General features: G+C 41.8%; 1 protein-coding gene across 2 annotated transcripts in view; it reads left to right on the top strand.

Annotated features, from left to right (window-relative positions):
• LOC311118273 (metalloreductase STEAP3-like) overlaps nt 1-26,568 on the top strand; it is a 237,812-nt gene that overhangs the window by 112,788 nt on the left and 98,456 nt on the right. The gene's annotated exons all lie outside the window — the stretch shown is intronic.

The raw sequence follows: 26,568 nt of genomic DNA, 5'->3' as shown, positions 1-26,568 counted from the left end.
GCAGATGCTTGGAATTTAGAGTGGTAGAAAGTGGCCTTGGCAGCAGAAACAGATGAAGAAAATGTAGAGAGGAGGGAGTGAAAAGATGCCAGGTCGGCAGGGAGTTTAGTTTTCTTCCATTTCCTCAACCCTCCTCTCCTCCCTTTCTGCATCCTTTGACTCTCTGTGTCCCCTATCCTCCCGGCCGGCTCGGTCCTCCCCTCCAGCTCCGTGGCTTGATGACTCATTGCGAGCTCACAGAACAGAGCTCCGGGCAGCGGAGCGGAAATGGAAGAAAACTGCCTTCAGCAGGGAGGAAAATGTGGCAAAGGGCTTCCTAGGGTTAGAGGCAGATGCTTGGAATTTAGAGTGGTAGAAAGTGGCCTTGGCAGCAGAAACAGATGAAGAAAATGTAGAGAGGAGGGAGTGAAAAGATGCCAGGTCGGCAGGGAGTTTAGTTTTCTTCCATTTCCGCTCCGCTGCCCGGAGCTCTGTTCTGTGAGCTCGCAATGAGTCATCAAGCCACGGAGCTGGAGGGGAGGACCGAGCCGGCCGGGAGGATAGGGGACACAGAGAGTCAAAGGATGCAGAAAGGGAGGAGAGGAGGGTTGAGGAGGCAGAATCAGGAGATTGGAGGGAGAAGGATTGAGCAGAGGGAAGAGATGATAGGATGGAAGAGGAGAGAGTAGTGGGAGAGAGAGAGCGAAGGTTGCGGCGGCGCATTACCATCTGAGTAGGGGCAGAGTGAGTAGTGTGGGAGGAGAGCGAGAGAGAAAAGGAAACAAAGTAGTGGTCGGAGACATGGAGGGGAGTTGCAGTGAGATAAGTAGAAGAGCAGCATCTAGTAAAGATGAGGTCAAGCGTATTGCCTGCCTTGTGAGTAGGGGGGGACGGTGAGAGGGTGAGGTCAAAAGAGGAGAGGAGTGGAAAGAAGGAGGCAGAGAGAAATGAGTCAAATGTGGACATAGGGAGGTTGAAATCCCCCAAAACTGTGAGGGGTGAGCCATCCTCAGGAAAGGAACTTATCAAGGCGTCAAGCTCATTGATGAACTCTCCAAGGGAACCTGGAGGGTGATAGATGACAAGGATATTAAGCTTAAATGGGCTAGTGACTGTGACAGCATGGAATTCAAATGAGGAGATAGACAGATGGGTTAGGGGAAAAATTGAGAATGTCCACTTGGGAGAGATGAGGATTCCTGTGCCACCACCCCTCTGACCAGATGCTCTCGGGGTATGCGAGAACACATGGTCAGACGAGGAGAGAGCAGTAGGAGTAGCAGTGTTTTCAGTGGTAATCCATGTTTCCGTCAGCGCCAGGAAGTCGAGGGACTGGAGGTTAGCATAGGCTGGGATGAAGTCAGCTTTGTTGGCAGCAGAACGGCAGTTCCAGAGGCTGCCTGAGACCTGGAACTCCAGGTGTGGGGTGCGTGCAGGGACCACCAGGTTAGAGAGGCAGCAGCCACGCGGTGTGGGGCGTTTGTGTAGCCTGTGCAGAGAGGAGAGAACAGGGATAGGCAGAGGCATAGTTGACAGGATGTAGCAAATGGCTACAATAATGCAGAGGAGATCAGAATGAAATGAACTAAACATCTGGGAGAGGAGAGAGCAGGGCCTCCCTCACCAAAAACTTCTACCTCAGAAACTATAATTGTTTCACTTAACCACCCGAACAAAAACTCTACCAACTTCCACCTTTAGAAATCAGAATTGTTGTGAACCACAGCGGTTCAATGTTTAAAGGAATAGACTCAACCCACTTTATTCAGCTAGCTAACTATGACACCATAGCTAACTAGCATGCTAGCATCCAACAACACACAGTTTAGCACCAACACTTGGTCACAACAAACCACCAACAGTGTGTTAACACACTAAGCAGATAATTCGTGTCCGTGTCTAGTTCCTTTCCAGCAACAGTGTGTGAAAACCTTGTGAAGACTTACAGAAAACGTTTAACCTGTGTCATTGCCAACAAAGGGTATATAACAAAGTATTGAGAAACTTTTGTTATTGACCAAATACTTATTTTCCACCATAATTTGCAAATAAATTCATTAAAAATCCTACAATGTGATTTTCTGGATCTTTTTTTCTCATTTTCTCTGTCATAGTTGACGTGTACCTATGATGAAAATTACAGGCCTCTCTTGTCTTTTTAAGTGGGAGAACTTGCACAATTGGTGGCTGACTAAATACTTTTTTCCCCACTGTAGGTGGATGAAGGTCATGCTTAGGCTAATAAACTATAAAGGGAAATAAATTGCTACAGTTTACACTTTTTGAGTTATTTAATTAAATGTATTTTTTGTAGAAAAGGGGCGTTTTTTAAAGTTGTGGGGTAAGTGCCCCCCATCAGAATTGTCCATTTAAATAAATGTAGCCTATTTATTCATTACTACATTTAGCTAACATTATATAGTTAATCCAGAGATCCTTACCTTTGCCTCGATTCGGCAGTCTTGTCCAGATCATCATGGCATTTGTAGTTCTTTAGGATAGACACATTAGCAGCTAATTAGCATTTCATTTTTGGGGGGTAAATGCAGGTGAATATATTGATCAAAGTCACCTTGTCCTAGAGAGATTTACACTGTTATCAAAACGTTACGCCAGGGTAAGCCTATCTTCCACCCTATGTAAAGCTGGGATATATAAGATACCCCGTAAAAAAAAAAAAACACTCTAAAATGTGAAGTTTTGTCACACAACACAATGCCCAGTGGTGTAAAGTACTGAAGTAAAAATAATTTAAAGTACTACTTAAGTCGTTTTTTGGGGTATCTGTACTTTACTATTTATATTTTGGACAACTTTTACTCGACTACATTCCGAAAGAAAAATATATACTTTTTAGTCATTTACAGTTAGTGATTGCATACATTTTCATACTATCCCCCCGTGGGAAACGAACCCACAACCCCGTTGCAAACGCCATGCTCTACCAACTGAGCTACACAGGACATACATCCCTGGTCATCCCTACTGCCTCTGATCTGGCGGACTCACTAAACACGTTTAATTTGTAAATGATGTCTGAGTGTTGGAGTGTGCCCCTGGCTCTCCATTAATAAAAAATAAAATAAAAAATGGTGTCGTCTGGTTTACTTAATATAAGGAATTTGAAATGATTTATATGTTTACTTTTACTTTTGATAGTAAAGTATATTTTAGCAATTACATTTACTTTTGATACTTAAGTATATTTAAAACCAAATACTTATAGACTTGTACTCAAGTAGTATTTTACTGGGTGACTTTCAGTTTTACTTGAGTCATTTTCTATTAAGGTATCTTTACTTTTACTCAAGTATGACAATTGGGTGCTTTTTCTACCACTGACAATGGCACAGATGTCTCAAGTTTTGAGGGAGCATGCAACTGGCATGCTGACTGCAGGAATGTCCACCAGAGCTGTTGCCAGATAATTTAATGGTAATTTCTCTACCATAAGCCGCCTCCAACTTTGTTTTAGAGAATTTGGCAGTATGCCCAACCACCCTCACAACTGCAGACCATGTGTATGGTGGTGTTCTCCCGAGTGGCGCAGTGGTCTAAGGCACTGCATCGCAGTGCTAGCTGTGCCACTAGAAATCCTGGTTCTGTCGTGGCCGGCCGTGACCGGGAGACCCATGGGGCGGCGCACAAGTCGTCCAGGATAGGGGAGGGAATGGCCGCCAGGGTTGTGGGTTTGATTCCCACGGGGGGCCAGTATGAAAAAATATATATATAATGTATGCACTCACTAACTGTAAGTCGCTCTGGATAAGAGTGTCTGCTAAATTACTTAAATGTAAAAATGTGTGTGGGTGAGTGGTTTGCTGATGTCAATGTCATGAACAGAGTACCCCATGTTAGGGTTATGGTATGGGCAGGCATACGCTACGGAGAAGGAGCAAAATTGCATTTTATCAATGGCAAATGCAATGCACAGAGATACCATGACAAGATCCTGAGGCCCATTGTCCTGCCGACATCACGTCATGTTTCAGCATGATAATGCAGGGCCCAATGTCGCAAGGATCTGTACACAATTCCTGGAGGCTGAAAATGTCCCAGTTCTTCCATGTCCTGCATACTCACAAGACATGTCACCCATTGAGCATGTTTGGGAGGGCTGGATCGACGTGTACCACAGCTTGTCCGTCAACCGTCAATATACAGCAACTTCACACAGCCACTGAAGAGGAATGGGACAACATTCCACAGGCCACAATCAACAGATTGATCAACTCTATGCAAAGTAGAAGTGTCCTGGAGGAGGAGGAGGCAGCGGCAGATACCCCGTTCTCATGTAATGGGGTAGGGCCCAGTGATGCCAACTTAGCTATTTTGTTGCTAGCAGGGACGGCCTGTTCAATAGGGCGATATGGGCGACGCACTGCCAAACGGGAAAAGGAAGGGATTTTTTTTCTAATCAATTATATCACGGCAACAGTAGTTATCAGTGTTGTAATCTGATCTGACTGCCACTAAATGTCAAATCAGGCTAAAGTCGTGCTTCAAATGGCCCCGCCCGTTTTTGGGGCGATTTCAGTCAGGTTGAAAATCGCCCAGAAGTCTCTCATAGCCTGTCATGTAAAATCTATTTTTTTCAAATTTCAAAGCTTTCAATACAATGTCTATGGGTGTCTGTGGGCTTGCACTTACACGCTTTCGTCATACGTGACGTAGCCATGAACGTAACTAAGCAAATAGCGGCTAGCAGCGTCTCTGTTGCGACCTGCAGTGTGGCGTTATCTTATGTTTTTAATTTGTACACTTAGTGGCGTTATTTTATGTTTTTAATTTGTACACTTAGTTTACAAACATTCTGCCAACCATGGATTTCCAGTGGTGGGTTTTGGACTGATCTTGTTGATCGTGTACATACCCGCTACGAACGGACTAAATAATGAAAACGCTGCTGGCAGCGGAATCCAATACAGCTGGGTGACAGAGTCCCGGAGAAGTGGAGCCGGCCGGCTTCACCCTGGTCAGAGCGGACCGCGATCTGACAGTCACAGATCGATCCTGGTAAGAGAGCGACTCTGTACACCCGACATTGAACTGCTTTCTGTGTCACTGCGACCTTACTATCTGCCCCGTGAGTTCCCCCAATTGTTTGTTACCGTTGTGTACTGTTGATAATCACAAGTTTACTGGAGAACTGAGACCAAGTAGAGACTTTGGACAGGGTGGATATGGTATAATAAAGGCAGTTTATTCAGAGGTAAAGATATCTGGAATCGCGTGCACGGACTCGTTCGTCAAACTCTTAGGGAGCTATCTGAAGAGAGAGCCCCGAAAACATTGTGTGCAGACATTTTATACAATAAATGATGTAGGTTGAATCTAGTAGTTCTGATCTTCTGATTGGTCCTGATGAGTTGGGCGAGGTCCCCTCCACTGTTGCATTGGCTCTGAGTCGGGTTCTCTGTCTTCAAATGTTCAGCCTAAAGAGAGGGGATTTTTGTGTGTGTGTGTGTGTGTGTGTGTGTTTAACAGTGATGATGTGTGTGTGTGTGTGTGTTATCAGTGATGATGTGTGTGTGTGTGTGTGTGTGTGTCCTCAGAGCAAGAACTCGTGAGTTGGAAGAACTGAGAGACCTATGGCGTGGGTGTTGTCCTTGGCCACCTGCTGACAAGGCTGACAAGATAGGACTCTTTTGTCCATTGTTATAGGATAGGAACAGCATTGATTGAAAACAAACGCCCAACACAAAATGGGTCATGCACAAGATTTTAGTCAGACCAAGCTATAACATTATATATTTACTACGACAGTACATTCAACCAAAAGCTAATATAACAAAGGCATCAGAGATTATTTATAATCTGTCACAGAAACTGGAATCCATCTCCCCAGATCAGTCAATAAATGCTTCTGGTATTGACTTATATGCCGCCCCTGTCTTCATGTTGTTGCTGGACATATCTTTTTTTAAATGTGTGTAGGTCACCTAAATGATCAGAAAAATTGCCCCTCCTGAGAATTTTTTCAGGAGCCGCCACTGGTTGCTAGATTTAGCAACTTTTCAGACTACCCTGGCAACTTTTTTTTCAAACAGCACCTAGCTACAAATTTAGCTACATAAAAAAACTTATTTGGTACTTTTAGCAACTTTTGAAAAGTGACTCAAACACTAAAATGCACACATTTTCCCTCTAAATGACACTAAAACGATTTTCTCTGTCACACACTCAGTCACAACACACGTACCTGGATGCAAAAGTGCATTGTAAGTGACGTCAGCAGCAGGCGCTCAGCTCGTGCACAGGCAGCAGCAGGCCAGCCAAGCAGCACAACAACCTGGAGAGAGCTGGAGAGAGATGCCTAGCGCACACATCATTATTTTAGTTAAGTTGCTTGTTCAATAAGATAGCATATATACCTTGTTATTAGCTAGTACCTATGATTGTTGATCAGTTAGGTAGCATGTTAACTAACTACCAATACACTGATTGAAACTATAATTGTTCAGAATGTGTAGGTTTACTAGTTAATAAGAAAATAAATCAAATATAATTGTTCAATAATGTGTAATGTGTAATTGTTCAATAATTCAATGTGTTATGTTTAAAAATAAAAATATCTGATCATATAAAATGTGTTGTGTTTATATTACTTTTACAAATACAAATATGTGATAATAAACAAACAAATCTAAACTTACAAATGTCAAATCATATTTGTCGCTGAGATGGCCAGTCAATTTGAAAACGTTATTTTGAATTTCACGTAATGATGCATTTTTACGTTATTACGTAATGACTTCATCACGCGCACCATTCTTCACAATACATCTTTTGTCAAGAAGATAACATTTGTGTCCGTTTCTATGTATTACTACAGGTATGTAATAGCACGTTTAAACTTTCTAATGTCGAAAGAACATGTCATACAATGCTAGGTAACACATCCGTTAAGGTATTATCACGTTTGGTAAAGGTTTGATGTGTTATTTTTGTGTCAAACCGAGTGAGTGAAAGAACGTGATAAAAACGATTTTTCAAGTCACATAGCTAGAGATTTTGGGTTTGTCTGAGTGAATGTACATAATTGTATCATGTTAGTTTAATAAATAATCAATTTATTTGAGATTTCTGAGTTCGTTTTCCATATTATTGGTTTAGTGTAAAATTCCCAAACTGGTAAAATGGCGGCTACTCTCGGTCAGCGTCAACGGACTTCAGTGAGGACAGTGCGGGTGCATCAGATAGAGACAATTTCACGGTCGCACTACTGTTTTGAAGCTGAATGTAATGATTATCAGTTTTCTACATGTGTACTAATATTCAGACACATTCTGTTGTTGCTGTCTTTATCAATAAATGTTGCTATGGTGTGAACAGGAAATACAATTGGTTTTTGATTGAAGTAATACAGTGAAGGCAAGGTTATTACATTTACATTTTAGTCATTTAGCAGACGCTCTTATCCAGAGCGACTTACAGTTAGTGAGTGCATACATTATTTTGTTATTTTTTTTATACTGGCCCCCCGTGGGAATTGAACCCACAACCCTGGCGTTGCAAACGCCATGCTCTACCAACTGAGCTACATCCCTGCCGGCCATTCCCTCCCCTACCCTGGACGACACTGGGCCAATTGTGCGGCGCCCCATGGGTCTCCCGGTCACGGCCGGCTACGACAGAGCCTGGATTCAGGAAAATAGCACACAGTGCTGTCTAAAACAAACTGTAACCTTGTACTAAATGGTTTTTGAGTCATTTATGCATTTATCTACTATAGGTTAGGTATTAGCTCAAAAGTATTGTGGTGCTCCTGCACCTTAATATAAACAGTACCGGCACCCAAAATGAGTATTGGCACCTATTTCAGTCCAAGTCAAGCACTGAATTAGATAATTGAACAAGAAAAAGTGAAAATATTTGTAGAGAATAAAGAAAGTGCCAGAACTGTCAACACTAACTTTTGTGTCTGTGCTCTCTGTATTACTACTGGCCGATTCAGATAAGTCTGAGGCCGGTAACATCAACAGTGAGGACAAACCCAACCTGCCTCCCTCCTTCCACACTGAGTCCAAACCTACAGTCACTGGGTCCTGATTGTGACAGTGGAGCCCAGTTTGCATCGCAATATCCAGAGATGGCATCAGTGAAGCTGGAAGACTGCAGTCAAACACTGGAGCTGAATGTCAACATTAAAGATGAAGAAGAGGAGGAGAAGATTGGGAAATCTGTTTCTCAGGGTAAGAGGAGGTTCTATCTAATTCAGTTTGTTGGACATGATTTGGAAAGGCACACACCTGTCTATATACAGTGCATTCGGAAAGTATTCAGACCCCTTGACTTTTTTGAGATTTTGTTACGTTAGAGCCTTATTGTAAAATAGATTAAATTGTTTTTTTCCCTCATCAATCTACTCACAATACCCCATAATGATAAAGCCAAAACTGGTTTTTGTTCAATTGTTGCAAAAACAACATCTGAACGATCACATTTACAAAATGTCTTTCTACTCTGCGAGTGTCTAAACCAGGGCTCTTCAATTCCGGTCCTGGAGTGCCGAAACACCTCTGTTTTTCATCCTCTCCTTCTAATCAGGGGCTAATTCAGACCTTGGACACCAGGTGAGTGCAATTAACTACCAAGTAGAAATAAAAAACAGAAGTGTTTCGACCCTCCAGGACCGGAATTGAAGAACCCTGGTCTAAACCATGATCACATTGATCTCATTCATCTCAGTCTCATTGCAAAATGTGTTTATTATAATACTCATGTAAATAATATATTTTTGTAGTTTTTAATACATTTGCAAAAATGTCTAAGAACTTCTTTTCACTTTTTCATTATGGGGTATTGTGTGTAGATTGATGAGGAATTGTTTTATTTAATTCATTTCAGAAGAAGGCTGTAATGTAACAAATTTTGGAAAAAATCAAGGGGTCTGAGTACTTTCCTAATGCACTGTACATATCCAAAAGTGGACCTAGAAGTTTGTCCTTAAATATCTATTGGGAGCCCATCTGGACCTTCCGCTTTACCTCCCTTCATATCGATAATAGCATCAGATATTTCAACACCATCCAATTCCTTTTCCAGATCCAATTTAGTGTCTTCTGAAGTAGAGGGAAAATCAAGACCTGACTAGTTCAGTTCTCAGGAGATTCAGAGTTGTAAAGTGTGTTGTAGTAGGAAGCAAATGTTTGGTTCATTTCTACAGGATCCATTGATAATTGTCCTTGTAAATTATGAATTGCATTAAAGGCTGAATTTTACTTCTTAATGTGCCAGGCCAGCAATTTACCAGGTTTTTCACCTTGATCATAGGACTGTTTCAGCCTAGTTAAGCTGTTTGCAGCCTTTGAGGTGGGAAGTTCTTCATACTGAGCTTTAAGACCAAATCATTCCTTGTTTACTTCGACTGAGTTATCCAAAAAAGCTTCTCTCCAATTCTCTGATTTTGCTGTCCATCGCTCTCATTTTCTGATTTATTTGATTTTAAACTGGTAAAACGTATAATTTGCCCCCAAATATGTGCTTTGAAAGCCTCCCATCTGGTACTCGCTGAAGTTTGGTCAATGTTCAATGTCAAATAAACATCTATATGCACTCCAACGTAATGTAAGAAGTCTGGGTCCTTTAACCATCTGGGATGCAAACGCCATCTAGAGGATCCTTTTTACTAGTTTTGTATCCCTATAGAATAATGACACAAGGGAATGGTCATTCAAAACAATAGTATCATATCCACTTCCTGCTACATTGGGAAGCAAGAAACTAAAAAGTAGTCTACATGAGAATATGATTTAAATGTTGACGAGTAACATGAATTCTCCCTTTTACTCGGGTTCTGAGTCCTCCAAGGTTCACATAGATTTAAGTCCTGAATGAAATGCTGTAATTTCTTTCTACTCTGCGAGTGGGAAGTGTCTAAACCAGAGGAGCGATCTAGATGAGGATCAAGAGTGCAATTAAAGTCCCCTGCCATTAGGAATGGAGGCTATCAAAAGAAATACATTCTCAAAGAATTTGGGATTATCATCATTAGGACCATAAACATTAACCAGATTAAAATGCTCATTCAAAAGAGTTCCCTGTATCAAAATGTATCTACCAGCTGTATCAGTTATAATAGTATCCACTTGAAACGGAACAGATTAGTGAATTAAAACCATATCACCATGAGAATGAGAGGAGAAACAGGATGCTATTACTTGCCCTTGTCATCTCCTGCATACTTTAAGTAGGTCATCCTTCAACAAGTGAGTTTCTTGTAGGAACACAATAGATGAATGAAGTTGTTTAAGCCTAGTAATAACCTGTTTTAAGCTTGGATAGTTTACAAACTCCACAGACATTCCACTAAGTAAATTTAAGTTTAGCATTTGAAGTCATTTAACCAAAGATGTAAACATGGAATAAGCTATAGCATAAAGGCATATCTAAAATATGTTTAGTAACCACAAGGACCGCAGGAATATTTTGTAGTGAGGAAAATATGTAAAGATCTGTTGGAAGAAACAAACATAAATCTATCCTAACAACACAGGGTCTTTTGCTAGTAGCCTATATAGTAGCCTAAATATCACAACAAAAGGCCTCTCTAGCAAGATGATATGTGAAATATCACGTAGTATTTGTTTGAGAAGTAGCAAAGAATGGCTCCACCTAAAACAGTAACGCTAGTTAGTTAAGCCTGAGACTAACGTTAACGTTACAGTATGGACCGGCCAAAATAGTGGTAGATGATCCACAACACAGGGTCTGTTGCTAGTAGCTACCAAGTAACAATATGGCCCATACGTATAGCGTTAACGTAGTATACCATGATACGTTTATAAACCAAAAAAAAGTATCAAAGATCAGAAATGAACAGCCTACGTGAGAAAAATAGATATCATTGAATATGTGCTACATTACCCAAAGGCCCTTTGCATATGATGTTAGGCTTGCACCTGAGTGTCAATCATTTTAGTCCAAGGACATGATCGAAAGGCCTCCATCATTCTTAAATGGAGAAGCCGGTGGTCACTCTGACAGAGCTCCAGAGTTCTGTGGCGATAGGAGAACCTTCCAGAAGGACAACCATCTCTTCAGAACTCCACCAATCAGTTCTTTATGGTAGAGTGGCTAGACGGAAGCCACTCCTCATGAAAAGGCACATGACTGCCCGCTGGGAGTTTGCCAAAAGACACCTAAAGGACTCTCAGACCATGAGAAACAAGATTCTCTGGTGTGATGAAGCCAAGATTGAACTCTTTGGCCTGAATGCCAAGCGTCACGTCTGTAGGAATCCTGGCACCATCCCAACGGTGTTTTGGGGATGTTTTTCAGTGGCAGGGACTGGGAGACTAGTCAGGATCGAGGGAAAGATGAACGGAGCAAAGTACAGAGAGAAATGAAAATAGCTGTGTGCGCGACACTACCCATCTTACCTGACAAGCTTGAGAGGATCTGCAGAGAAACTCCCCAAATACAGGTATGCCAAGCTTGTAGCGTCATACCCAAGAAGACTTGAGGCTGTAATCACTGCCAAAGGAGCTTCAACAAAGTACTGAGTAAAGTCTGAATACAGTTTTTTTATTATTATTATTTTTGCAAAAATGGTGACATAACACCTAGCGGTCAAACAGGGAAATGGTTCCAATCATTTTTCCTTTTTATTCATTTTAGAAACACTTAAAATAATGGCTGTGTTTCGTGTAGGCTTACCCTGGCGTGACTTTTAGCAATATTCGGCTCTATTTCCTCTCAGATTATAAAACTCTAATTATCATCAAAGTAGACATCATGCAAAACAACAACACTGCAAGCTCCTGCAAGTCATCTCTAGCTGTAACCTTTGATAACAGGTATTGTGTCAATTTAAAACTACTTAACTGTGGTGGCAGGTGCAGTGATGAACGCCGAGAAGGAGCTGAGTGTAGAGGGAAGCAGTGTGGTGAGGGAGATTATCGTCTAGTGTATAAAGAGGGATACGTCCTCCAGTAGCTCAGAGATGGAACCTGGTGAGGATGAATTACCTGCGGTGAGGAACTCCGAGATCGGGCCTAGTTCCAAGGATGATTCTGGCCCAGTGGGAGTGAGATTTGTAGAGAGAATGGATCCATATGTGGTGTCAGGTTAGGTGGAGAAGAGGTTGGGGACTGTTGAGTTGGTGAAGGTAACTGAGTGGACTCGTGATGATTTATTGTTTCTCCTCTGTCCAGAGGGAGCGGGCGCTGCGGATTACGTGATTAGGGCCAGGAATTTTGACTTGAATTGCTCTCCGGAACAGTGTGGCATTGAAAGGAGTGATAACGGGGTTAGGTTTAAGTGTTGAGGATGAGCAGTTGAAATGGAAGATTCCAGGTGTCTGTGACACCCTCCGTTTGGTGAGACGTAGATCCGGTGTAGAGCGTGGGGAAACAGAGAATACATTATCTGTCATGCTGGATTTTGATGCATAGTCTCTGCCAGATAAGATCAAGGTAGGAAGTGTCAGTTATCCCGTGAGCGATTTTGTTCTGTAAATACTACAGTGTTTTAGGGGTGAAGTTTATGGGCCTGTTGCAGCAGTGTGTAGGCGTGAGATGCCTAGATGTGACAAGTGTGCAGGAGGTCATGAGATGAAGAAATGTGTGGTATCGGTGGAGAAAGTTCTGTGTGTTAGTTGTGGGGGTGCTAACGGGCTGGAGATCTGAGGTGTCAGGTGAGAGAAAGGCAGATTGTGGTCCTCTATAGCTCAACTGTAGCTCAATTGGTAGAGCATGGCACTTGTAGTGGGTTCGATCGCCGGGACCACCCATACGTAAAAAAAGTTGCTTTGGATAAAAGAGTCTGCTAAATGGCTTATTATTATTATTATTATTATTAGATTGAGGTTGCCAGGGTTACAGTAGTACAGAAAGTGTTGTAGCAGAAGCAGTGAAGAGAGTGGTAGAGGAAGATGGGTACATGGTGAGGATTCCTGTGAGTAGGCAGAGACCAAGAGAGAGTGATGGGAAGAATATGTGCTTCAGTAAGGTGGGCTTTTTAGCATTTATAGCAATGGTTTTCAATTGTACTGCAGAAATGGATCAAAAAGTCCCAGAAAATAGAGGCTGTGGTGGCAGCGGCAGAGAAGTACTTGGGATTGCGACGATTTACTGCAGAACAGCTGCAGGGGGTGTTGAGTGGTAGTGGTCTGGCGTAGGACTAGATAGGGTTAAATAGTGGAATGGGGTGGTGGGTTTTTGTCGTGGAAAATCGCCACGAAGGGACTCAAAGTCAAATGAGTCCCTTGTTGGAGAGGTTCCAACAAACGTAAAAGCACCATAGTACACGTCGGTTGGGAGCTCTGCCGGGGCAGTCCCGTTAGTTGTCCTATATACTGCTTACACAGACAAGTTATATTTGCATGATTTTAGCTTTATTAATAATTAATTAATCGTTAACATTTGGTTCCTGCATGTGACCGACCAATACCTCACAAGGCTTCTTCTCTCCAAGCTGAGACCTTGAAATCCCTTTTGGATACCAGAACAATGTTCTGGGCGTACTGCCAATTGGTCTGAGGAGGTCAGTCATCTGCACGAACCAAGAACATTTACCCTCACATTTTTTAGAGCAGGCTAATACTGCAATTTTGTATTAATTACCGTATCAATGAATTTAATGTATATAGGCTCTGAATGGCCTCACACACCAGTACAGTAGGTGGCAGTGTATGCACCTAAAAGTTGAATGCGCTCCGCCAACCAAATCCCGAAGAAGAAGGATGGAGAATGTGAAAAAGGAGTAGCGTTCATCTTTATTATTGATGTTTGATGAAGAGTATCTACCACCCTATGTAAAGCTGGGATATATAATATACCCCATAAGAGAGTTTGTGTAAAACCTGATGCAATGCAAGAAATGTAAAAAGTTTGGCCACATGTCAAGTGTTTGCAGACGGAAGGAATATGTTATTGAAGAGCATGTGAATGTAAAATGTTGTAACTGTGGTGGGGGTCATATTCCTGAATTCCCAGAGTGCCCTGTTAGGGTGAAAGAGGTTGAGGTGTCAAGGATCAGGGCTGTACAGCAAATCTCCTATGTGGAGGCGGTGAAGAGAGTTATAGTAGCAAGAGGCCACAGTTCTGAAGAAGATATGGCGGTGGATGCACTGCAACCAGTTGCAAAGGTTGTACGTCAATCAAGTGATCTGGATACACTTATTTTGAAGGTGGATTTTTTAGTATTTATAGCCACAGTTATTAATTTTACTGCACAATAAGTCCAAGAAGCTGGACATCATTATATATGTAGCTGAGAAGTTTTTGGGCCTCCAAGACTTCACGGCAGAAGCCCTGCAAGGTCTACTGTAGCCAGAAAATGTTCCACCCTCACAGGATCCTTCTGAGCCTGTGGAGGGACCTGACTAGAACAGAAAAGCAGGCTGATTTAGTTCAATTTTAATATAGTTATTGATAGTTTGTATGATTTTTTAGAAATACTGTATACACTGAACAAACATATAAACGCAACATGTAAAGTGTTGGTCCCATGTTTCATGAGGTGAAATAAAAGATCTCAGAAATGTTCCAGACACAAACTTTTTAGTCAGCCACCAATTGTGCAAGTTCTCCCACTTAAAAAGATGAGATGCCTGTAATTTTCATCATAGGTACACGTCAACTATGACAGACAAAATTAGATTTTTTTCATCCAGAAAATCATATTGTAGGATCTTTTATGAATTTATTTGCAAATTATGGTGGAAAATAAGTATTTGGTCAATAACAAAAGTTTCTCAATACTTTGTTATATACCCTTTGTTGGCAATGACACAGGTCAAACATTTTCTGTAATTCTTCACAAGGTTTTCACACACTGTTGCTGGTATTTTTGCCCATTCCTCCTTGCAGATCTCCTCTAGAGCAGTGATGTTTTGGGGCTGTCGCTGGGCAACACAGACTTTCAACTCCCTCCAAAGATTTTCTATGGGGTTGAGATCTCGAGACTGGCTAGGCCATTCCAGGACCTTGATATGTTTCTTACGAAGCCACTCCTTCGTTGCCCGGGCAGTGTGTTTGGGATCATTGTCATGCTGAAAGACCCAGCCACGTTTCATCTTCAATGCCCTTGCTGATGGAAGGAGGTTTTCACTCAAAATCTCACGATACATGGCCCCATTCATTCTTTCCTTTACACGGATCAGTCGTCCTGGTCCCTTTGCAGAAAAACAGCCCCAAAGCATGATGTTTCCACCCCCATGCTTCACAGTAGGTATGGTGTTCTTTGGATGCAACTCAGCATTCTTTGTCCTCCAAACACGACGAGTTTAGTTTTTACCAAAAAGTTATATTTTGGTTTCATCTGACCATATGACATTCTCCCAATCCTCTTCTGGATCATCCAAATGCACTCTAGCAAACTTCAGACGGGCCTGAACATGTACTGGCTTAAGCAGGGGGACACGTCTGGCACTGCAGGATTTGAGTCCCTGGCGGCGTAGTATGTTACTGATGGTAGGCTTTGTTACTTTGGTCCCAGCTCTCTGCAGGTCATTCACTAGGTCCCCCCGTTTGGTTCTGGGATTTTTGCTCACCGTTCTTGTGATCATTTTGACCCCACGGGGTGAGATCTTGCGTGGAGCCCCAGATCGAGGGAGATTATCAGTGGTCTTGTATGTCTTCCATTTCCTAATAATTGCTCCAACAGTTGATTGCTTCAAACCAAGCTGCTTACCTATTGCAGATTCAGTCTTCCCAGCCTGGTGCAGGTCTACAATTTTGTTTCTAGCGTCCTTTGACAGCTCTTTGGTCTTGGCCATAGTGGAGTTTGGAGTGTGACTGTTTGAGGATGTGGACGGGTGTGTTTTATACTGATAACAAGTTCAAACAGGTGCCATTAATACAGGTAACGAGTGGAGGACAGAGGAGCCTCTTAAAGAAGAAGTTACAGGTCTGTGAGAGACAGAAATCTTGCTTGTTTGTAGGTGACCAAATACTTATTTTCCTCCATAATTTGCAAATAAATTCATAAAAAATCCTACAATGTGATTTTCTGGAGAAAAATAATCTCAATTTGTCTGTCATAGTTGACGTGTACCTATGATGAAAATTACAGGCCTCTCATCTTTTTAAGTGGGAGAACTTGCAAAATTGGTGGCTGACTAAATACTTTTTTTCCCCACTGTATGGCATGGCGTAAGCTACAGACAACTAATACAATTGCATTTTATCGATGGCAGTTTGAATGCACAGAGATGCCATGACAAGATCCTGAGGCCCATTAAATACTTATTTCCCTAATTAAAATGCAAATCAATTTATAACATTTTTGACATGCGTTTTTCTGGATTTCTTTGTTGTTATTCTGTCTCTCACTGTTCAAATAAACCTAACATTAAAATTATAGACTGATCATGTCTTTGTCAGTGGGCAAACGTACAAAATCAGCAGGGGATCATATACTTTTGTCCCTCACTTTACATGGTTTGACACCAGTATTGCCAGCAATGGTTTTATTCACTGGGCTATCTAGAGTAATCAGATAGTAGGCTAAAGAAGTGAAGTAGACAAACTGCCAATGTTTTAAAGTTCTATTAAATGAATCTGTGTAGTTACGAACCCTTGTGATAGTGAGTGGAGGATGATATGGCTTCTACATCGGCAAGGCTTGCTCTTTGGGGTTTTTGGCTTGGTTTCTATAAAGCACTTTGTGACAACTTCTGATGTAAAAAGGGCTTCATAAAATACATTTGATTGACATGTATATCACACCAACTGACTGGTTCTTCTGATGATGTTCCCACAGGAGACCATGTTGAGACATTCTCTACATCCAGAGAGCAACAGCAGGAAGATCACAGAGCTAAGAGGTCTCACCACTGCCCACATTGTGAGGAGAGTTTCTCAATTATATCAAAGTTAAAAATACACCTACAAATACACACAGGAGAGAATCTGTATTCCTGTACTGACTGTGGGAAGAATTTCACAATATCAAAGGCTCTGACAGTTCATCAGAGAGTGCACATAGGAGAGAAGCCTTACTCCTGCTCTGACTGTGGGGCAAGTTTCTCTCAACTGGGCCACTTAAAAACACATGAACGTATACATACAGGAGAGAAGCCTTACTCCTGCTCTGACTGTGTAAAGCGCTTCAAAACATCAACTGAGCTAAAAGTTAATCAGAGAACACACACAGGAGAGAAGCCTTACTCCTGCTCTGACTGTGTAAAATGCTTCACAACATCAACTGAGCTAAGACTTCATCAGAGAACACACACAGGAGAGAAGCCTTACTCCTGCTCTGACTGTGGGACAAGTTTCTCTCAACTGGGCCCCTTAAAAACACATGAACGTATACACACAGGAAAGAAGCCATACTCCTGCTCTGACTGTGGGAAGGGTTTCTCTCGGCAGGAAAGCTTTAAATCACACCAACGGATACACACAGGAGAGAAGCCTTACTCCTGCTCTGACTGTGGGACAAGTTTCTCTCAACTGGGCCACTTAAAAATACATGAACGTATACATACAGGAGAGAAGCCATACTCCTGCTCTGACTGTGTAAAATGCTTCACAACATCAACTGAGCTAAGACTTCATCAGAGAACACACACAGGAGAGAAGCCTTACTCCTGCTCTGACTGTATAAAGCGCTTCAAAACATCAACTCAGCTAAAAGTTCATCAGAGAACACACACAGGAGAGAAGCCTTACTCCTGCTCTGACTGTGGGACAAGTTTCTCTCAACTGGGCCCCTTAAAACTACATGAACGTATACACACAGGAGAGAAGCCTTACTCCTGCTCTGACTGTGTAAAGCGCTTCAAAACATCAACTGAGCTAAAAGTTCATCAGAGAACACACACAGGAGAGAAGCCTTACTCCTGCTCTGACTGTGTAAAATGCTTCACAACATCAACTAAGCTAAAAGTTCATCAGAGAACACACACAGGAGAGAAGCCTTACTCCTGCTCTGACTGTGGGACAAGTTTCTCTCAACTGGGCCCCTTAAAAATACATGAACGTATACATACAGGAGAGAAGCCATACTCCTGCTCTGACTGTGGGAAGGGTTTCTCTCGGCAGGAAAGCTTGAAATCACACCAACGGATACACACAGGAGGGAAGCCATACTCCTGCTCTGACTGTGTAAAATGCTTCACAACATCAACTGAGCTAAGACTTCATCAGAGAACACACACAGGAGAGAAGCCTTACTCCTGCTCTGACTGTGTAAAATGCTTCACAACATCAACTGAGCTAAGACTTCATCAGAGAACACACACAGGAGAGAAGCCTTACTCCTGCTCTGACTGTGTAAAGCGCTTCAAAACATCAACTCAGCTAAAAGTTCATCAGAGAACACACACAGGAGAGAAGCCTTACTCCTGCTCTGACTGTGGGACAAGTTTCTCTCAACTGGGCCCCTTAAAAACACATGAACGTATACATACAGGAGAAAAGCCTTACTCCTGCTCTGACTGTGTAAAATGCTTCACAACATCAACTGAGCTAAAAGTTCATCAGAGAACACACACAGGAGAGAAGCCTTACTCCTGCTCTGACTGTGTAAAATGCTTCACAACATCAACTAAGCTAAAAGTTCATCAGAGAACACACACAGGAGAGAAGCCTTACTCCTGCTCTGACTGTGGGACAAGTTTCTCTCAACTGGGCCCCTTAAAAATACATGAACGTATACATACAGGAGAGAAGCCATACTCCTGCTCTGACTGTGGGACAAGTTTCTCTCAACTGGGCCCCTTAAAAACACATGAACGTATACATACAGGAGAAAAGCCTTACTCCTGCTCTGACTGTGTAAAATGCTTCACAACATCAACTAAGCTAAAAGTTCATCAGAGAACACACACAGGAGAGAAGCCTTACTCCTGCTCTGACTGTGGGACAAGTTTCTCTCAACTGGGCCCCTTAAAAATACATGAACGTATACATACAGGAGAGAAGCCATACTCCTGCTCTGACTGTGGGAAGGGTTTCTCTCGGCAGGAAAGCTTGAAATCACACCAACGGATACACACAGGAGGGAAGCCATACTCCTGCTCTGACTGTGTAAAATGCTTCACAACATCAACTGAGCTAAGACTTCATCAGAGAACACACACAGGAGAGAAGCCTTACTCCTGCTCTGACTGTGTAAAATGCTTCACAACATCAACTGAGCTAAAAGTTCATCAGAGAACACACACAGGAGAGAAGCCTTACTCTTGCTCTGACTGTGGGGCAAGTTTTTCTCAACTGGGCAACTTAAAACTACATGTACGTATACACACAGGAGAGAAGCCTTACTCCTGCTCTGACTGTGTAAAATGCTTCACAACATCAACTAAGCTAAAAGTTCATCAGAGAACACACACAGGAGAGAAGCCTTACTCTTGCTCTGACTGTGGGGCAAGTTTTTCTCAACTGGGCAACTTAAAACTACATGTACGTATACACACAGGAGAGAAGCCTTACTCCTGCTCTGACTGTGGGGAGAGTTTCTCTCATCAGAGCAGCTTAAAAACACACCAACGTATACACACAGGAGAGAAGCCTCATTAGTTATCTTAGACCAGCTAAGATTAAAGTCACTCCATTGATTAATCCTCATATCATAAAAGAAGTGGTAACAGTTAATTGGATCAAATGAAGAAAGCATAGAACACTACATTGTAATCCTATTGTTTCTCACTGTGAGAGAACTGTGCAGAGGAAAGGGAGCGTTATAGAATGTTAGCCTCTCTTTACTTTACTGATCAGTGTTGCACCTTGTCAGTTTTGGTGTGTTTTGTTTGCTTCTACTGTAAAGATATTGAGATTACCTTGGATATGCCCTTAGGGTTGAATATGCTCTTTGAGGCATCTCACAATGGAGTCTGATGGTTGACTGGGTGGTACTGCTTCCCTCTGCAGTTTGTGGGAATGAGCTAGTAGACACAACATACACTGAGTGTACAAAACATTAAGGACCCCTGCTCTTTCCATGACATAGACTGACCAGGTGAACCCAGGTGAAAGCTATGATCCTTAATGATGTAGTTGTGGTGTATTTATTATGGATCCCCATTAGCTTTCAGCAGAAAACAAGAAACTGCAGTGGGCTATGGAATGAAAACACTGGACACTGAACAATTAGAAAAACATTGCCTGGTCTGATGAATCCCGGTTCCTGCTGTTTCATGCTGATGGGAATATTGAATGTCACAGGAAATTATCTTTTTTAGTACAAAACGTAGAAACGCGCCATTTTCACATATGTCGATGTTGGGGTGGTGCTGGAGATGATGAACATGGAGTTGAAACATTTAGAAATGTCCCTTTAAGGCAAAAACAAAAGGAGGGGGGTTGGTCGGAAATTGGACCAACTGACTTGTTGGAGAAGTGGCATCCTATGACGATGCCACATTGAAAGTCACTGAGCTCTTCAGTGAGGCCATTCTACTGCCAGTGTTTGTCTATGGAGATTGCATGGCTGTGTTTGATTTTATACACCTGTTAGCAACGGGTGTGGCTGAAATAGCTGAATCCACTAATTTGAAGGGCTGTCTACATACCTTTGTATATATAGTGTACTTTGCATGTTAGCTTAGCATGCAACTTCTTAGCATGTTCATTGTAATGTAACATAACATACTGTATCATACTATATTGAGTGGTATGTTTTTTGTAACATATAGTACGTTTTTCTCTGACACCAAGTTGTCCCTCTGCAGTATTCTGTGGGAATGAGCTCATAGACACCTATCAGATAGAGATGGTGTGATGATCAGTTTTCACCATTACTTTGGGTGGATTAGTTTTTACTACATAACTTTTGTTTAATGATACACAAGCTATGAAACGACTACATGTGTTTATTAAATTGTCTTTTAAAACTAGATTCATTATTTTTGTCATTGATAAATATATTTGGATAACTGTAATGAACGTAATTGATCTGGTAATGAAAAATAAACATTCTACATGAATTTGTGCTGGTCAACCTTTGTTTTTTGGTTTATCTATACAGTAAATACAATGTTTTTGTTTAATTCATGGCATTCAAAATAATTTACATGTCTATTATCTAGTCAAAACATGTCACTACACCTACACATCACCATTGGGACAAGCCAATTTGCTAGCCACCATTATTTGCTACAATGCATACAAATAGATGTTTTGCAGTATAAAGGACTTACATATGTTTCTTATAAAATAACAGTGAAATAAAATGGGGGGAAAAGTAGTGTCATTTTAAAGTGTCTTATACGGTACAAAGTCCAGGGACAGCATTACCACAACAAATCAACAATGACCCACTTACTATTGGGGAATGGAACCAGAGAAGAAGATTGGGTTACCTTTATAGTATTCTATAGTATTCATTTCAACAGACCCTTTCCATCCCCCATTGTTGGAGCTCAATATATGCCCAGGACTATATTAAGGTTCAGGCTGTTGTAATGTCCAGCTGATTATGTAAATAGTCTTGTTACGGTGTAGTTACATGTAATTACACTGTAATAAGGACCCCATAAAAGGAAGCGTTACCGTAAATAGTTTTGTAGAGCTCTGGTATTGATGGGCCATTTGAGGGTGAGTCATTGACATTTATGATCAGAAAGAGCTGTGAACTCACCTGTGATGGCCCACGTCTATCACAACCTTTCCTATTGTGTTAGTAGAACCGCAGCATTTTAGCCAGCCATTGTTCCAAATGTGTTCATGCATACAGTACAATGGGAGGGGGTGTGGCATGCAGAGGGGAGGACCAGCAAGAAAAAAAATAACCCATTGATTGGGGACATTGCCCTGTGTGCCGCCTTTCGGATGGGAAGTTAAACGGGTGCCTTGACTGTCTGCGGTCACTAAAGATCCCATGCCGCTTATCGTAAGAGTAGGGGTGTTAACCCCAGTGTCCTGGCTGAATTCCCAATCTGGCCCTCATACCACCATGGCCACCTAATCATCCCTAGCTTCCAATCGGCTCATTCATCTCCCATCCTCTCCACTGTAACTATTTCACAGGTTGTTGCTGTAAATGAGAATGTGTTCTCAGTCATCTTACCTGGTAAAATAAAAAATATTTTACTTAAACATGAATGTGCACTGTTCAAAATATATCTCCAGTCAATGTTGTTGCTAGCACTTGCCTCCAAAATAAAGCATCCCATCTGGGTTAACTTGGTTGAGTTTACGAAAACAGATCTAATACAAGTGTCTATGTATGCGGATGACTTAACACTATACATGTCAGCTACTACAGAGACTGAAATGACTGCAACATTTAACAAAGAGTTCCAGTTAGCTTTAGAGTGGGTGGAAAGGAATAAGTTAGTACTAAATATTTCTAAAACTAGAAGCATTGTAATTGGGACAAATCATTCACTAAACCTCAACTAAATCTTGTAATAAATAATGTGGAAATTGAGCAAGTTGAGGTGACTAAACTGCTTGGAGTAACCCTGGATTTTAAACTTTCATGGTCAAAAAATATTGATACAACAGAAGCTAAGATGGGGAAAAATATGCCCATAATAAAGCGCTGCTCTACCTTCTTAACAGCACTATCAACAAGGCAGGTCCTACAGGCTCTAGTTTTGTCACACCTGGACTACTGTACAGTTGTGTGGTCAGGTGCCACAAAAAAGGACTTAAGAAAATTGCAATTGGCTCAGAACAGGGCAGCACGGCTGGCCCTTGGATGTACACAGAGAGCTAATATTAATAATATGCATCTCTCATGGCTCAAAGTGGAGGTGTTGACATGTTGGGTGCACCGAGCTGTCTGTTTGAGCTACTGGCGCACAGCTCGGTCACCCATGCATACCTTACAAGACATGCCACCAGAGGTTTCTTCACAGTCCCCAAGTCCAGAACAGACTATGAGAGGTGCACAGTACTACATAGAGCCATGACTACATGGAACTCTATTCCACATCAAGTAACTGATGCAAGTAGTACAATTAGATTTAAAAAACAGATTTAAAAAAACACCTTATCGAACAGCGGGGACTGTGAAGCAACACAAATATAGGCGCAGACACATGCACACACACACGATAACATACGCACTATACACACACGTACACATGGATTTTTGTACTGTAGATATGTGGTAGTGGTGGAGTAGGGGCCCGAAGGCACACAGTGAGTTGTGAAATCTGTGAATGTATTGTAATGTTTTTTAAATTGTATGAACTGCCTTAATTTTGCTGGATCCCAGGAAGTGTAGCTGCTGCCTAAAGGGGATCCATAATAAATACAAATCCAAGTCCCAGATGAAGAATAAGACACTATTTCAAAGCATAGTACATGTAATGTTAGCCAAGTACAATGTAATTACTAGTTGTTACACAGGATTTAGCTAGTTAAAATGAAGTGTATCTTTAGGAGTACTTGTAATTAATGTGTACAGTACATTACCCATCCTGACAACCTGGCCCTCAATTTAAAGCTTGCGGGAGAATGAATACACTAGTACACCACTGATAGAAGAATTTGACTAATTATTACACTCCAATTCTTTGTGAAATGTGTCAGAATAATAAAACTACAATCTGATAATGTGTTTAGCTTAGTTAGAAGTAAAACGAGGGCTTTGTCTTATTTTTATATCTATGCAAGCAGAATGCAACTGTGAAACCAATAACAGAAAACAGGATGTGAAACTAAACTAGACACTGAGAAACATGTCCCCACCGTATGTGCCTGTATAAGTATTTGTGTCTTCTGAAACCAGGTGTGAAATAGATACAGGAAGAAACAATAGGTTGCTGTGCAAGCTAACAGAGACATGTAACAGTTGCCTAAATATGGGCTGGGAGCTTTCTCATTGGCCCACTTAGGGGCGTAGTAGAGGGTATAAAAACGTTGTGCATTGGATGATTTTCAGAGCTCTCAATGAATAAAGAATGACCATTGCAGTAAGGGGTCTGTTTAATTTATTTAAACTAGAGATTTATGCCTCTGGGAATTATTCAAAGATTTAAGAAGTGTTTGACTTCAACCATTGAGATAACAAAATTATCGTGACAACCACATAGTATCTGTATAGGAAAATCATTAAGAGCAAACTGCTGCCAATCACAGTGTAGGGCGCGACATTTTGCGGGTGTGGAGAGCTCGTTAGAGGATAGAGAAAGCTTGCATTGAAGAGCTGGGCATCGTGTAATGACCTGCATTATCTGAATTAGGCCCACAGAATTATACCTACGGAGGAGCGGCTTCTATGGAGGAACTTTGAATGTCTGAACTTCAGAGTTGGTTTAACGTTGGACCAGAGCAGATGTTCGCTAGCTAGCTAACAACCTTGTTGTGCAGTGTAGCACTGTAATTAAAAACAGGTCTTACCTTTTTGTCGTTAATAAATCCAATGTGAAACGTGGTGACTATAGTATCCTTAACTAGCATTGAAAAAGTTCATCCATTCTTCTCAAATTAAACATATCTCCCTAATTTCTGAATCATGTTTGTAACGTTGTCAGTAGGATACAGTAACCTATGCTTCAGAGGGGAGGAGCAGGTAGTTTCCACACGCACACCCACTGGCAAAGGTTTCCATTCCAGCTGGCAGGCAGAAACTGGAATACGTTTCTAGAGTGAGCTTTCCCAGCTAACAAAATTACGTTCCAGGACGTGACAAGTTATTTTAGTCCCTACATAAGTCATGATAACGTCATTGTGAAATGTTCCTTCTACGTAGCTGTGGTGTCCGCTGACAAAACTTATGTCCCAAGTCTTTTCAGGACGTATAAATGTGGGGAATTTTAAACCGTTAAATATGTGTATTTTTAAGTCAACCTCATAATGTTGCTAAACGTCAGAAAGTACGTTGAGAGCCCCATAAAATGCAGTTTCTGGTAACCACTGGGAACATAACTTTCGTACGTAACAGTGTGATGGGGACAAGGACATTCCGGCTGGCCAAACCCTCCCCTAACCCAGACAATTGTGCATCACCTCATGGGTCTCTCCAGACAGGTATCGAACCAGCATCTGTAGCAATGCAGCTTGCACTGCGATGCAGTGTCTTAGACCACTGCACCACTCGGGAGGACCCTGAAGACACGTCATTTAATCTACCCTGAACATATACACAGTATCCTGTCGGTAGGTGTCCACTGACGAAATATGCAAAATGCCAGAAAATAAGTTCATTTTTTTACTTAAAATGTATCACAATAGATTCATAAACAAAATCACAGCAATAAGCTCACAAAATAACAAGTCAGTTAAAAACATGAACACTGCACTCCAATCAAGAACTGTAAAACTGCTTAAAGCTAAAAGTGAATAACTATGTTATGTTTATTCAGGTGCTCTCTTCCTCGACCCGCTCCTGGAAGTCAAAATAACACAAACTGGTCATTATTTTCCGTAAACAAATGATCAAAATGCCGGTTTAACGTCGACTCCCTACTACATTCCTTTTTTACTAGCACAATCATTTAGCTATATTGACCGACTGGATTAAAGTGAAGTAAAAAGGTCATTATCCTCTATGGCCTCCATAACTTAGTTCAGAGCAGTCCTGAACTCTGTACGGATCATCTCCAGTTTCACCATTATCCTCTATGGCCTCCATAACTTGGTTCAGAGCAGTCCTGAACTCTGTACGGATCATCTCCAGTTCCACCATTATCCTATATGGCCTCCATAACTTGGTTCAGAGCAGTCCTGAACTCTGTACGGATCATCTCCAGTTTCACCATTATCCTCTATGGCCTCCATAACTTGGTTCAGAGCAGTCCTGAACTCTGTACGGATCATCTCCAGTTCCACCATTATCCTATATGGCCTCCATAACTTGGTTCAGAGCAGTCCTGAACTCTGTACGGATCATCTCCAGTTTCACCATTATCCTCTATGGCCTCCATAACTTGGTTCAGAGCAGTCCTGAACTCTGTACGGATCATCTCCAGTTTCACCATTATCCTCTATGGCCTCCATAACTTGGTTCAGAGCAGTCCTGAACTCTGTACGGATCATCTCCAGTTCCACCATTATCCTCTATGGCCTCCATAACTTGGTTCAGAGCAGTCCTGAACTCTGTACGGATCATCTCCAGTTCCACCATTATCCTATATGGCCTCCATAACTTGGTTCAGAGCAGTCCTGAACTCTGTACGGATCATCTCCAGTTTCACCATTATCCTCTATGGCCTCCATAACTTGGTTCAGAGCAGTCCTGAACTCTGTACGGATCATCTCCAGTTTCACCATTATCCTCTATGGCCTCCATAACTTGGTTCAGAGCAGTCCTGAACTCTGTACGGATCATCTCCAGTTCCACCATTATCCTCTATGGCCTCCATAACTTGGTTCAGAGCAGTCCTGAACTCTGCTTCTCTGTCGGCTTATCTGTCAGGCCGTCTGCTTCTCTGTCGTTTACCGGTCAGGCCGTCTGCTTCTCTGTCTTTTACCGGTCAGGCCGTCCGCTTCTCTGTCAGCTTAATGGTCAGGCCGTCTGCTTCTCTGTCGTTTACTGGTCAGGCCGTCTGCTTCTCTGTCGGCTTATCGGTCAGGCCGTCTGTTTCTCTTGTCGGCTTATCGGAACTACAGAGTTGGTTTAACGTTGGAACAGAGCTAATGTTAGCTAGCTAGCTAACAACCTTGTTTGTAAAGTGCAGTGAAGCACTATAATTAAAAAGAGGTCGTACCTTTTTGTTGTTAATAAATCCAATGTGAAACGTGG

This window comes from Coregonus lavaretus (assembly GCF_964263955.1).
Source record: "Coregonus lavaretus genome assembly, contig: HAP1_SCAFFOLD_48, whole genome shotgun sequence".
Classification (NCBI taxonomy): Eukaryota; Metazoa; Chordata; class Actinopteri; order Salmoniformes; family Salmonidae; genus Coregonus; species Coregonus lavaretus.
Note: the sequence above shows the minus strand (reverse complement) of the source record. Positions and strands in the feature narration are given on the sequence as shown.